The following is a 14,096-nucleotide window of genomic DNA, read 5'->3' on the forward strand; positions in this document are numbered from 1 at the left end:
TGAAGAACATGTTGGTAACACCCCAAATTTACAAGTTTGCAATTCATTGGCATCAAACTTTCCTTTTTCTATCTCTCAGATGATAACATATCAATTGACGATCACAATACTAATCCATAATTTGCGAATAGAATAGCTCTGCCTTAGGAGATGCTCTACGGAAACGCATCAATGCTGTAGTGATATTCCTGTATTTTACTGGACCAAAGACTCTCGCCTGCTTAATGCTCATGCTTACCAAAGATGGACTACAAGCAAACAATAGCCTTACAAATAACAGTTCAGTCTTTGATCCCTTAAAAAGATGCAGCACGACATGTTTGAGCCTGTTGAGTGGTCGGTCCAAGCAAGCTGGTGAGTCTAGATATTTCATGGCTGCTTCAGCACTCTTGCTCGTAGCTTTGATCACCTATGGTATATATATAGTAACACGAAGCCATTTAAATGAACAAGAACATATATTTTCTAGTGTATGACCTCAAAATTTTATTATTTCTTACCAAAATCTCAAGTCTACTCAATTTGAGAGAACTTCTCTTAACCAACTCTAACGCATGAGAAATCTGACCCACGTTGTCGAAGTCTACACCTAACCTTATGATGAATTATAGCATTTCTTAGTTTTGATGATCTGACAAACGGGCCAAGGACAAGGTCCTCCATCAGGTTCCATTGGAGTATTGCACGGTACTTAACAACTATAAAGCTGCTGCACTGTTCAGGCAGAACTACAGCAGCACAGCTGTATATGTGCTAGAAACTAAAAGCCCTTGAAATGCCACCATCCATTGTCACATCTTTCTCACATGCTCTCTATTTGGTCTCATACATATACAACATGTTGGGATCATTTGACCTAAAACTTGCAAATCCAAAAGTAATATCTTTCTCAAGGTGCCCACAAGAACAAGATCTCAACAATCAGAGGGACCAGTTCCTGCCACTGAAGACATCTGAAGTCCTTAGGATAGTTGAGTCTTGTTTCATGTTCTTAATTTGTATTCCCACACTGCTTGTCAAGAAGCATCATAGTAGGACAGATTTCAATCTGTGTAATTTTGTTTCTCTTGGCTAGAATTAGCTAAGTATCAGTTAAGTCATTGGCTAGAGTTAGTCAACACTTGGAGCTTTGCAATAGAGTTATTGTAAAGGTTATTACAATGGGTGTATTGTAAGGGTTAGAGATTAAGAGTTTAATTCCTAAGTTGCAATAGGTTGGAATCTGAACTTGCTCGTTCGAGTGAAGTTGGAAATTTTCACACCCCAACCTTGGGGGTATGGCCGGTGATATGCTCAAATTACACCTATTAATGGTATAACGCGGACGTTGTCAAATATAGTAACCCAACAAGGTTGGGGTCGAATCCCACAGAGAATATGGTGTGAAAAGGTTATTAAAGTCGTAGGATGCTAAATTTAGGTCTAATGTCTTAATCCGATGATTTTGGTAAAAGTTGGTTTTTCTATGACTAATTGCTATCTACTTGCTTTGGTGGAAATTTATGGTAAAAGAAACTAAGATTGTGTCCCCGTTAGATAGAGTGTATGATCATGGGTATTGATCTTGATATACTTCTAATGGATCATTATATAAATGCACTTAATCTTTATATGAATCTCTACTATTTCCCAATAAATAAAGATTATTTCTTTCTATGATTTTCCCAAATATAAGAAAGTAACTATGAAGAATGATTAATCATGTCAAGTAAATTCTTCTTATTCCTAAGTGAATTTATTAAACAAAGTTTAAAGCTTTGAGTCCTTGTTATATATTCTTACCAACCCTAATTATTTTCCCAAACAAATCAAGGTCTATGGCTTTAATCAATGTTTGCAACCATTAATTATGAATGAAGAATGAAGAATAAATAAACCCTAAAAATCCATTATGTGTATATCAATCACAAACCCAATCACAAAACACCCATCATTGGGTTCACAACCCTAGTAAGGGAAATTAGCTACTCATAGAGGAAGAAGAACAATAAGAAATAATGGGAATCATAATGCTTACAATTGATTGCTTGGAATTGAAAAGGAATTAATTGCAATTGTTTGTAATCCCTCAAAAGACTTCCAAAACTATGAGTAACTAATGCTCAGGAAAATAAAACTGAGTTCTGTAGTAATGTATGTGTACAAGAAACCTAAATAAGGTATTTATAAGAGTCAAAGCCGTGCAAAATAAGATTGATAAAATTGCCCCCGACAGACCAATGTACGGACCGTACATTTTATACGGTCCGTAGAATCAGTGACAGTTCTCCGTAAAATCTTCTCCAGTTCTCAGATGTACGATTCACTTTTACAGACCGTAAATATTATACGGTTCGTATAACCTGCCCGTAAATCCTCTTTTTTTAAGACTCTTCTGGAACCAACCTATGGTGAGATTTATGGACCGTAAATAATATACGGTCCGTACGTCTGCCTGGACTTCCACTTCATGTCTTAGCCCTTTCAGTTAAGCATCCACGATGGCATTTACGGACCGTGAATATTCTACGATCCATATGTTCCTCCGTATAAATCAGGCTTCAGTTATTTTTCTTTCTTTGAACATCTTTTTACTCCATTTTCACGACTTGCTCCCGAAATACGTTAAACATCTGCAACATGTCACAAACACATCAAAAAAACCAAGACTTGCTCAAAAACAAGTAAAACTTATAGCCAAAGAGCATCGAATGTGCCATAATTTCACGGCACATCAACACCCCCAACTTAAAGTCTTTTCTTGTCCTCAAGAGAGTCGCACAACACAATGACTCAATCTACCACTTAGATATCGCAGAGTACTGATGTCTACATTGGTTTTGACTCTGCACTCCTGGCATGCACGTTTTTCTTCCAAAGACCACCCCATTTTTCTATTTTAAACCATATGCACATCCCAAGTTGACTAACAATGAAGCTTCAATGCATGACATTACACTATCGAATATATTATGATGCACACAAACGCTACTTTAGGCGGTCACTTTATTTTGCTCAATTTTCATCCTTATGCCCTCACATAGACCAAAGACTGTCCCGACATACTTATATACAACGAGAATGGGACTAAAACGAAGGAGAAGATAAAAACACTCACACTCACAAAGAACTTCATATCTACACATGCAAATACCATAGGCTTGCCCTTATTTTCTATGTTTTCATCCTAGGCTCGTTCGGTTGTGATCACATTAGGACTTGTTTTGGCTTGTAATGTAGGCTTAGGGATGGGTAGGATACTTTTTGGATATTAGTGACTCACCCTCCTTGAACACTACAACATCTTTTCACCTTAATTCACATCTTTTCTTTCCAACCCCTTTATTTTCTTTCAAGTTTTCGACCTCGATGTGGTTTTATTCCTAACTAACTTACAATTCTTTTTGTGTTACAATTTTTTGATTGTTTTCTATTCTTTTCTCTTTTATGTTTTTTTTCTTTATTTTTTCTTTCTTTCTATATAAGAAACTACCACATCGAATCTCTACTAGCAAACTCCACCACCCCCAAACTTATGTTTTTTTTTCTCCACATTTAATTCACCCCCAACTTAGGCGTTTTGCCTCATCTATCCAATAGCATCAAGGAGGGAACGGGTGCGAAGATGGACTAATTTCACAACGGGTAAGGTTTCATAATTGGCTAGCCAAGAAAAAGGTCAAAAGGCTCAAAAAGGGAAACTAGGGATACTTTCAACTTTTGGTAAGGCTCATTTAGGCAAAGTGACTATTTTCACAAAGAAATCCTAAAATCATCTCACAACCAAACTAACTTCCGGATTTCAAACATGACCAACCGGGAAAGTTCTGAATTATACATGCATAAACAGAATCAAACTAGCAACTCACACACACATTGGCATAAGGACAATTACTTTTACACTTGTGCCCTCCTAAGTAGCCATTCATCACACACAATACCCCAACAATTGTAATGTCATATAAAGAATCAATCATGTCAACCAATAACTATTCCAAGTATGCATTTTTGTTTTATTTCGAGGGGTCCAACATTTCGTACAAACCATAACAACATGCCATCATTTACACAGTAACACCAAATAAGTCAAATTTACTCTACTCAACCTAAGAAACATCCTAAACATGCCAGTTTCAACAAAATAAAACCCTCCCTCAAGAAAAGAACTCTGGCAAAGAAAATGCCGAGGGGGTTCCTAAACACATATTTACACTACACTACTATCAAATAGTCCCACCCCTAACTAAAGAATCCTGCACTGCCCTTAGTGCATCAGCGTAAGCATAAACAAGATAAGGGATAGGACTACTTGAGGCACACTATGTGCGATGCTCCTCCTGTTGAGCCTCCACTGCATCAGTATCAGTGGGTGCTGGGTCAACTATGCTGCTGGGAGGCTCGGTCTGAGTCTGCGAAAGTGGGTCCACTGGTGGAACAGAAGTCCTGGCCTCTTCTGGTACCCTAATGCTAGGTACCGTCTGCTCAACAGGGGGATCCAAACTGCTCGATGCCCCTGTGTAGTGGAAATCAACCATAGATCGCCGCGTGGCATGCCTCAGTTGGCGCTCTTCTAACTCCACTATGTCGACCCCTTCATTATCTTCCTCTGATCTCGACATCTTACCTCTATCTTGGGCTGAGGACTTCCTCCTTAGAAAGTCACACCACTTGCTCCAAAGATGTTAAGTCAATCGGGCATAGCTGATTGAGGGGGATTTTCAAACACTCCCCTCTCCTTTACCTGAAGCGCAAGGACGTCGTCTTTCAGCTGCGTAATATCTTTCTTTACTCCTTTCAGATCTGCTGACGACGATACCTTCTCCAACTCAAGTACTCGCCTCTCAATACCATCAATTCTGGAGTGAATTTGATGGTGTGACTGGGTAAGGGACTCCTGTAGCGGCTCCATCTCCTTCTGAAATTCCCGTGCTATAACTTCCTCTAACTCCCCTAATAGGCTAGTGATCTATTGATCGGCTCTGTCCGCCTTAACATATGAGTCATGGAAGTTCTGTCTGTTAAATGAAATCATTATACCTCCAGGAAGTGTTGTAGATGTGGAGGTGACTCTGGTAGTAGGTGGGGCAGTCATGGGGACCAGCTCAGTGGCAATCCTCAGGGGCTGCGGATGAGGTGGGATCGACGATGACTCTGCAACCGCTGTAGGAGTTGGTACTGTCGTGGCGGCGGTCTCAAAACCCTCTGTGGTCTCCTCTAATGTCGTGCCCTCACCCTCATTCTGATCAGACTCATATTGCACAAATTCTGGGGCTGTCACACCACCTCGGGCTGCTGCCAACTTATCCTTAACCTCTCTATCATTGCTCTTTAGCAAACTGTAGATGTGGTTTGGCTCAAACTTATGGTCCCAGTAAGGAAACTTCTGGATGTCAGGCTTCAGACAAAGGGTCGTAATCAAGCATGGGAAAACCAACGAAAGGTCAGGCTGAGTTGCCCGCATTCGAACCTCATCGGCTATCAATTTCCCTATATCAACTGCATACCGAGACATGATGGAAGCCACTAAAATCGCCTAGCTTATAGTGAGCTGATTATCTGGCTGAGTTGGTTGTAGTCTGTGCATTAGGACACTCCACCAGAATTGTGCCTCCACTGAAAGATCTTTCCTTTTTATCGGTGCGCTAGAATTTGTGCGCCAAACTGGATTCCCTCTAGCAATCACCGAGGCCACCCACAGTACTTCTTTCATCTGGTCATTCCTGTTCCCCACCAATCTATAGTATAACTCATCAGTGTTTGCCGGCGGTTCATAGTTGTTCCCGAAGTAGAATCGGTTTATGGCCTTGCTGGAGAAATCAATCCTTACACCTCTAATAGTCACCTTTTGGAGGCGTAGCACTGTCCTTGCTTGTTGGGATGGCTTGTACCTGTTGTTTATCTCCGCCGCATAGTTGGCATAGAACTCTCTCACAATAGATGGTACATATGTGCCAAGTGGCTGGCTAATGAATCCCCATCCATGGTGATCAATATTAGCTTGTATGGTTGGGAAGTGTTCCAACCCTTCGAAATTGATCCGCCTCTCCTCATACATATTCCAGCGGAAACCTTGTCCGCCTTCCTTTGGCTCTAGCCCTTTATCATATATTTCTTTCGATCCTTGGACCGAGAACCTAACAACATGTCCATACCTCTCCTTCATTCTGTTCTCATTTAGGCGTGCCGCCTCTTCAGCATCAGACTCTTCCGGCGCATTAGTCGCCTCCTCTTGACTAGACAGGTCAGCAGAGCTTGATGAGTGCTCCCCATCACTGCTGGTCCCCTTATCAGATGGGGGATTTTTCGGAGTTTGGGCTGCCCTTTGCGGCCTTGTGTTTCGTGCGACAGGAGCCTGGTCTTCATCACGAAGCCTAGTTTTGACTTGGGTTCGGCCTCGCCCTCGGCCCTGTCCTGTGCCCTGGGCACGACCTCTTGTTTTAGCCATACCTGTGGACTACATATTAGTATCTATAATAATGAACATGTAGACAAGGATGCTAAATTTGTTTTTTTATACTGGCTGTGAAAAACATACGGTCCGTAAAATAGACCGTAGATTTGTGACAGAATGACATGCTTTTTCATGGAGATTTTACGATGGAGTTATACGGTCTGTATAATTTTTACGGTCCTTAAAACTCTTCGTACATTTGGGACAGGAAATTTAGGAACTGAGGCAACTGTTTTATGACACAAGTTACGGTCCGTAAAATTTATACGGTCCGTAATTTATGTCATAAAACAGGAACAGAGAGACTCACTGCACATGGTATATATACGACACAAATTTGCCATCCGTAGAATTTCTACGGTCCGTATATATACTTTTCTCTGTAATCAGTTACCCAGGCTTCGCCCTGACCCTATGCATTCAAAACTTGTTCTTAGACATGGAACCCTGTTATTTTGCTCGTATCATGTCGAGGTTACTCAGACTTCACCCCAATCTACTCTTTTTTCTCATTTAAGCATTTTATCGGACAGTTGGTGGGCATAACAAATGGTTATATCAATTAACACAAACACTCAAAATTCCCACCGACCCAATGGGGGTTTCGATTTCTCGTTCCCCATGAGTTCAATGTTCAGCACAACACAATCAAATCCCCGCCCCATCTAATTCAAACTCTTATATCCCATACAGTCCTAATTCGTGAAATCACGCAGTGAGAATGTGAGGACATCACATGGGAGAGCATAATTAGAGTATGAAAGCATCAGCAAACCTGATAGGGACGCAGACAAGTAATTAAACCTTGATGAGTATTAGGAAGAACAAAAATTTCGGCTTTGCTTCTTGCTTCAACGTTTTCGGATGAGAATGGTTTTGTTTTTTGTTATGGTGGTGAGCGGTTGTTGATTATGTGTGGGGAGTGTATTTAGGGATGTGATTTGGTAGTGGGGGGATTATGGGGAGTGAATTTAGGGATGGAGTGTACTTGGATTGGAGAAGGAAGGAAACGGATTTTGTGGGGATTTGAAATTGAAGCAAAAAATTAAAATCGCGTATGTATCTTTTAATACCCTAGCAGCCCTTTATATCTCAGTTATTTTGTTTTTCTACTTACCTGGCATCAGATCTACTCCAGTAGAAATTTCACGGGGCGTATGTCCGACGGTGAATTTATCTGACGATCCTTGGTTTACGCTTATTTTCACGGTCCGTATAAATTTTACGGTCCGTATGTTATGGCGTAAATCAAGAACAGAAAGAGCTTTTACCTGACTCATGTTCTATGCTTCCATATACGGACCATGTGTTTTATACGGACCGTATATTATGGCGTAGATCATTAACAAAGAACCATTTTTTTCTTCTTCAATCTACGCTTCCATCTACGAACCGTACATTTCATACGGACCGTAGATTCTGGCGTAGATCATCTCCAGTGTCTATCCTTTGCATCCTGCACCAAAACAAACATTACCCTATATGCTGCAAACAAAAACAAAAAGAAAATAAACATTACACTTGGGTTGCCTCCCAAGAAGCACTTGATTTAACGTCGCGGCACGACGGTAGTCACCATTCACTCCTTATCTGCATACACCATATCATTGTTCGTTCCGAAATGCTTCAATCGGTATCGGTCAACAATTCTATCCTCCGAAACCATCCCGTGATAGTGCTTCAATATCTGCCCATTCACCTTAAATATCCGAGTTCCATCTCCGGACTTTAACTCAATCGCTCCATGGGGTGAAACACCTACTACCTCAAACGGACCAGACCACCTTGATTTTAGCTTACCGGGTAGCAACTTCAACCGTGAGTTAAATAGCAAAACAGGATCACCCTTGTAGAACTCTCGCTTCAGGATCTTCTTGTCATGGTATTGCTTCATCCTTTCTTTATATAGTGCTACACTCTCGTATGCCTGGTACCGAAACTCATCCATCTCATTTAGTTGAAACAACCTGAGCTTGGTTGCTTCCTCCCAGTCCATATTCAATTTCTTCAGCACCCACATAGCCTTGTGCTCAAGTTCAACCGGCAAGTGACAAGTTTTTCCGAACACAAGCTTGAAGGGTGAAGTCCCAATTAGAGTCTTGAAAGCATTCCAGTATGCCCATAGAGCATCATCAAGCTTGCGGCCCAATCAGTTCTATTTGCATTTACTGTTTTTGCTAGAATACTCTTGATCTCCCTATTGGATACTTCAACCTGCCCACTTGTCTGAGGATGATAAGGTGTTGCCACCCTATGTTATACGTCATATTTCTCCATCAATCGCGCGAAGGCTCTATTAGAAAAGTGGGATCCACCATCGCTGATTATAGACCTCGGAGTACCAAAACGAGTAAATATGTTCTTCTTGAGGAACCCCATAACACTCTTGGCCACGTTATTAGGTAAAGCCACCGCTTCTACCCATTTTGACACATAATCCACAGCAACCAAGATGTATTTCATGCCACCCGAACTCACAAAGGGTCCCATAAAGTCAATCCCCCAGACATCGAACACTTCTATCTCCATAACAAAATTCATAGGCATCTCTTGCCTTCTGTCTATATTCCCTTGCCTCTAACATTGATCATAAGACCGCACCAATAAATTAGTATCAAGAAAGATGGTCGGCCAGTAATAACCGCATTCAAGTACCTTAGCCGCAGTCCGGTTACCACTATGGTGAACCCCAACAGAAAAGTCATGACACGCCTTTAGAATAGTCATCACTTCACTTTCAAGAACACAGCGCCGAATGATGTTGTCAGCGCATGTTCGAAACAAGTAAGGCTCGTCCCAATAGTACTGTCGAGCATCCCGTAAGAACTTCTTCTTTTGGTAAGTTGTGATATCTTCTGTAACTATGTCTGTTACCAAATAATTGGCAATGTCAGCATACCACGGTGCTACCTCCATTGACACAGCCAACACTCTCTCATCTGGAAAAGCATTATCTATATATAGCTCATCAGAAGGTCTCCCAGCCTCTTCAAGCCTAGATAGATGGTCAGCAACCTGATTCTCGGTGCCCTTGCGATCCTTCACCTCAAAATCAAACTCTTGCAGCAATAGTACCCATCGGATCAGTCGCGGTTTTGCTTCCTTCTTTGCCATAAGGTATCTCAATGTTGCATGATCAGTGTATACCATGACTTTGGACCCCAACAAATAGGCCCGAAACTTCTCAAAAGAAAACACAATGGCAAGCAGCTCTTGCTCCGTCACTGTGTAATTCATCTGGGCAGCATTCAGTGTTCTGCTTGCATAATAGATCGGGTGCATAATTTTATTATGCCTCTGCCCAAGCACAGCACCTATTGTCAAACCACTAGCATCACACATTAATTCAAAGGGTAAGGACCAGTCAGGAGCAACAATAATAGGAGCAGTAGTGAGACGCTCTTTTAACTTCTCAAACACCTTCCGGCACTTATCATCAAACACAAACTTAGCCTCTTTTTCAAGAAGCTTGCACATTGGGTTAGCTATTTTGGAGAAATCTTTGATGAAGCGCCTGTAGAACCCAGCATATCCCAAGAAACTTCGGACACCCTTGACTGAGATAGGTGGAGGAAGTTTTGCAATAACATCAATTTTCGCTTGATCAACCTCAATTCCCTTTTCAGAGATTTTGTGACCGAGGACAATCCCTTCCATCACCATAAAATGGCACTTCTCCCTGTTTAGCACGAGATTTGTCTCCTCACATCTTTTCAGCACTTGACCAAGAAGGTCAAGACAAACTTCAAACGAATCACCCACAACAGAGAAGTCATCCATGAACACTTCCAAGAAGTCCTCTACCATATCAGAGAAGATTGACATCATGCACCTTTGAAAATTGGCTGGTGCATTACATAAACCAAAAGGCATCCGGCTAAATGCAAACGTCCCATAAGGACAAGTAAAAGTAGTCTTCTTCTGATCTTCTAAAGCAATGTTGATCTGATTGTAGCCCGAATAACCATCAAGGAAGCATTAGTAGGAACGCCCTGCTAGCCTGTCAAGCATTTGATCAATAAAAGTCATAGGGAAGTGGTCCTTACATGTGGTTGAGCTTGAGCTTGCGATAGTCCATGCAAACTCTCCATCCGGTGACAGTTCTAGTTGGGATCAACTCATTCTTTGCATTCGGCACAACTAGTGATGCCGCCCTTCTTAGGAACACATTGGACTGGGCTCACCCATTTACTATCAGCGATTGGGTAAACCACTCCCGCATCTAACCATTTGATGATCTTTTTCTTGAAGACCTCTTGCATATTCTCGTTCAGTCTCCTCTGATGCTCTACACTCGGTTTGCTATCCTCTTCCAGCTGAATTTTATGCTCACAGATCCCAAATGGGATACCCCGAATATCCGCTATGGTCCAACCAATAGTACATCTATACACCCGCAATACCTCCAAAAGCTGTAGAATCTGCTTCTCAGTCAATAGGGACGAAACAATCACTGGCAATGTATTGTCCGGACCAAGGAACTCATACTTTAGATGTGATTGGATCTACTTAAGCTCCAACTTGGGTGGCTCAATAATCGAAGGCTTTGCTGGAGGAGTTGTTCTATTTTTTAGATCGAGATTTAGCTTCTTTGGGTGGTAAGAATATGAACCCAACCCAACAAGTGAATTAACTGTCTCCACATAACCCTCCATGTCCTCAACATCAAAGTTTACAAGAATACCAGCTAGAGCTTCACCCAGACTTTCTTCTTCCATCTTGAACTCCACTGCTTTATCAACAACATCAGACGAATCAATTACTGAAATGCTCTCGTAAGCACTTCGTAACTTCATCCCTTTGCTAGCCTGAAAAGTAACTTCTTCATCGTTGACTCGGAACTTGATTTCATTTTTCTCCGAATCCATCAGAGCTCTCCCTGTAGCAAGGAAAGGTCTCCCCAGAATAATAGGAATGTCCCGATCAATAGCACAGTCAAGAATCACAAAATCAGCGGGTAACATAAAATCACCAACCCGTACAAGTACATCATCAACCACCCTAATGGGTCTTTTGATAGACCTATCAGCCATCTATAACCTCAAAATAGTTGGCCTTGGCATCCCCAAACTTTATTGTTTGTATATAAAAAGGGGTATCAAATTAATGCTCTCCCCATCATCACACAAAGCACGAGCAAAATCATGGTGCCCAACTGAACAAGGAATGGTGAATGCCCCAGGATCACCCTTTTTCTGAACAGTGGTAGTGCAGATGATGGAAATCACAGTGTGAGTCAGACTCACGGTTTCATGTTGAACCATTTTCTTCTTGGTCAGCAGTTCCTTCAAATATTTGGCAAAACCGGGCATCTCCTTGACAGCTTCCAAGAAGGGGAAATTAAGAGATAACTGCTTCAACTGATCATAAAACTTCCCGAACTTAGCATCTTCCTTCTTCTTCACCAACCTCTGGGGAAAGGGATGTTTAGACTTGAAAAGTTGAGTCAAAGGGCGGAGAGCCCCTTTCATGGTCTGATTCCTCGTGTTATCAGCATCCTTCACTATCTCTGGAATATCAGCAACCTTCTTGTCATCAGGATTCTCATCAACAATAATGGGTGCTTCAAACTGCACCTCATCTTCTTCATCTATCGGCTCAAAATCAATCACCTTCTTATCAGCCCCTTGAAGTATTTTACCACTCTTACTAGTGATAGCGAACACACGTTCTACACCGCCTCCCCCATTCTTTGGATTTGGAATAGTGTCACTCGGAAGTCCTCCCTTTTTAGGAGGGTGCTGCTCTCTAGAAATATCCCTAATCTGTGACTCAAGCTTCTGAATAGCCGCTGTATAGGAACCCACTGTCTCTGTCAGCCAAGATAAAGTCTTCCCAGACTTAGACTGATTGGCCAGAATCTTCTTAAGCATTGATTCAACCTTCAAACTACCTTGCTCTGTTGACTGCCCTTTCGGTGGTATATAAGGATTGGAACTCTTGTTCCCAAAAATTTTACTGTTGTTGTAACTCCCTTGGTTTGCACCACCATAATTATTGTTGTAGTTCCCTGAATTGTTATAAGCACCTTGACCTTGCTGAGGTCTCCATTGATTCGGATTCTGGTAACCACCTTGGTAGTTCTATCTTTGGTAACCCCCTTGAGAGTTATTCACATAATTAGCATCTTCAACCTGCATAGGGGGCCCATCATGGAACGGACCATCTTGAATATGGTACATCCCTTTTGGCAAAACTGTATCATCCTCACAAACATTTACCTTCTTGATCTAGGATTCATCAAACTTCTTTGTTAGTAAGGAAATATTTGTTGCAAGTTCTGTCAATGTTTGCTGGGTATCTTGATTCTCCTTTACTATATTCTGGATCATAGCACTACCATACGGTACCACATCAGCATTGTTTGAGTGCCAAGCCTGATTATGAGTCGTCAGCTTGTTAAGTATGTTGGTCACTGATCGATAAGATTTGTTCATGAAACAACCATCAGCTGCATTATTAGAAACTGACTGCGTCACTGGATCTAACCCTCGATAGAACTTCTCCATTAATATGTGATCCGGAAAACCATGATTCGGACTCTTCTGCAAATACTCCTTGAATCTCTCCCAGGCTTCATATAATTTTTCCCCCGGTCGTTGCTTAAATTCATAGATCTTGTTACGAATTTTAGCCTTTTTTCTAGGGGGTACCATTTTGTAAGAAAAGCAGTCACCATCTCTGCCTATGAAGTAATCGAATTTCGGGGCAGCTTCTCAAACCGTGTTCTTGCCTCTCCAGTTAAAGAATATTTGAATAACCTCAACCAAATAGCATCTTGTGGTATGTTGTTCTGGATGTGATTATCACACACATCCACAAAATTCTGCAAATGACATTGAGGGTCGTTCTCGGTAGAGTTCCGAAAGTATCCCTCAAGCCTCAACAACTGGTATAGAGAGGAGTCAATTTTCATGGAAGCAGCTCCAACTCGAGGCTGAACTATAGCAGATGCATAGTCCTCCTCTGGAACAAGATCAGCGAAAATATTCTCATCATCTGATTCATTCGCCTGATTGTTCAACCGATTCCCCTGGTTACCAGCGCGTTGATTTTGCTGATTCTGATTCATGTTCACCTTGTTTACACAGAGTAGCAAACAAGGTGTGATGGAATAAGCAAAAGACTTCAATCAAAGCAAACACTATTTAGTAATTTCAAAACAGTATTCCCCGGCAATGGCGCCAAAATTTGATACGCTCAAATTACACCTATTAATAGTATAACGCGGACGTTGTCAAATATAGTAACCCAACAAGGTTGGGGTCGAATCCCACAGGGAATATGGTGTGAAAAGGTTACTAAAATCATAGGATGATAAATTTAGATCTAATGTCTTAATCCAATGATTTTGGTAAAAGTTGGTTTTTCTATGACTAATTGCTGTCGACTTGCTTTGGTGGAAATTTATGGTAAAAGAAACTAAGATTGTGTCCCCGTTAGATAGAGTGTATGATCGTGGGTATTGATCTTGATATACTTCTAATGGATCATTATATAAATGCACTTAATCTTTATATGAATCTCTACTATTTCCCAATAAATAAAGATTATCTCTTTCTATGATTTTCCCAAATATAAGAAAGTAACTATGAAGAATGATTAATCATGTCAAGTAAATTCTTCTTATTCCTAAGTGAATTTACTAAACAAAGTTTAAAGCTTT

The 14,096-nt window shown here is 41.2% G+C and overlaps 1 non-coding gene across 1 annotated transcript; it reads left to right on the top strand.

Moving 5' to 3' along the window:
• Window positions 1–12,955: 12,955 nt before the first annotated feature.
• On the top strand, window positions 12,956–13,062 carry LOC132625791 (small nucleolar RNA R71). Its single transcript, XR_009576999.1, has one exon. It is a non-coding gene; the product is annotated as a small nucleolar RNA R71 (small nucleolar RNA).
• The last annotated feature ends 1,034 nt before the right edge of the window (window positions 13,063–14,096 follow it).

The sequence above is a fragment of the Lycium barbarum genome, unplaced genomic scaffold, assembly GCF_019175385.1.
Source record: "Lycium barbarum isolate Lr01 unplaced genomic scaffold, ASM1917538v2 unchr_scaffold_88, whole genome shotgun sequence".
Lineage (NCBI taxonomy): Eukaryota > Viridiplantae > Streptophyta > Magnoliopsida > Solanales > Solanaceae > Lycium > Lycium barbarum.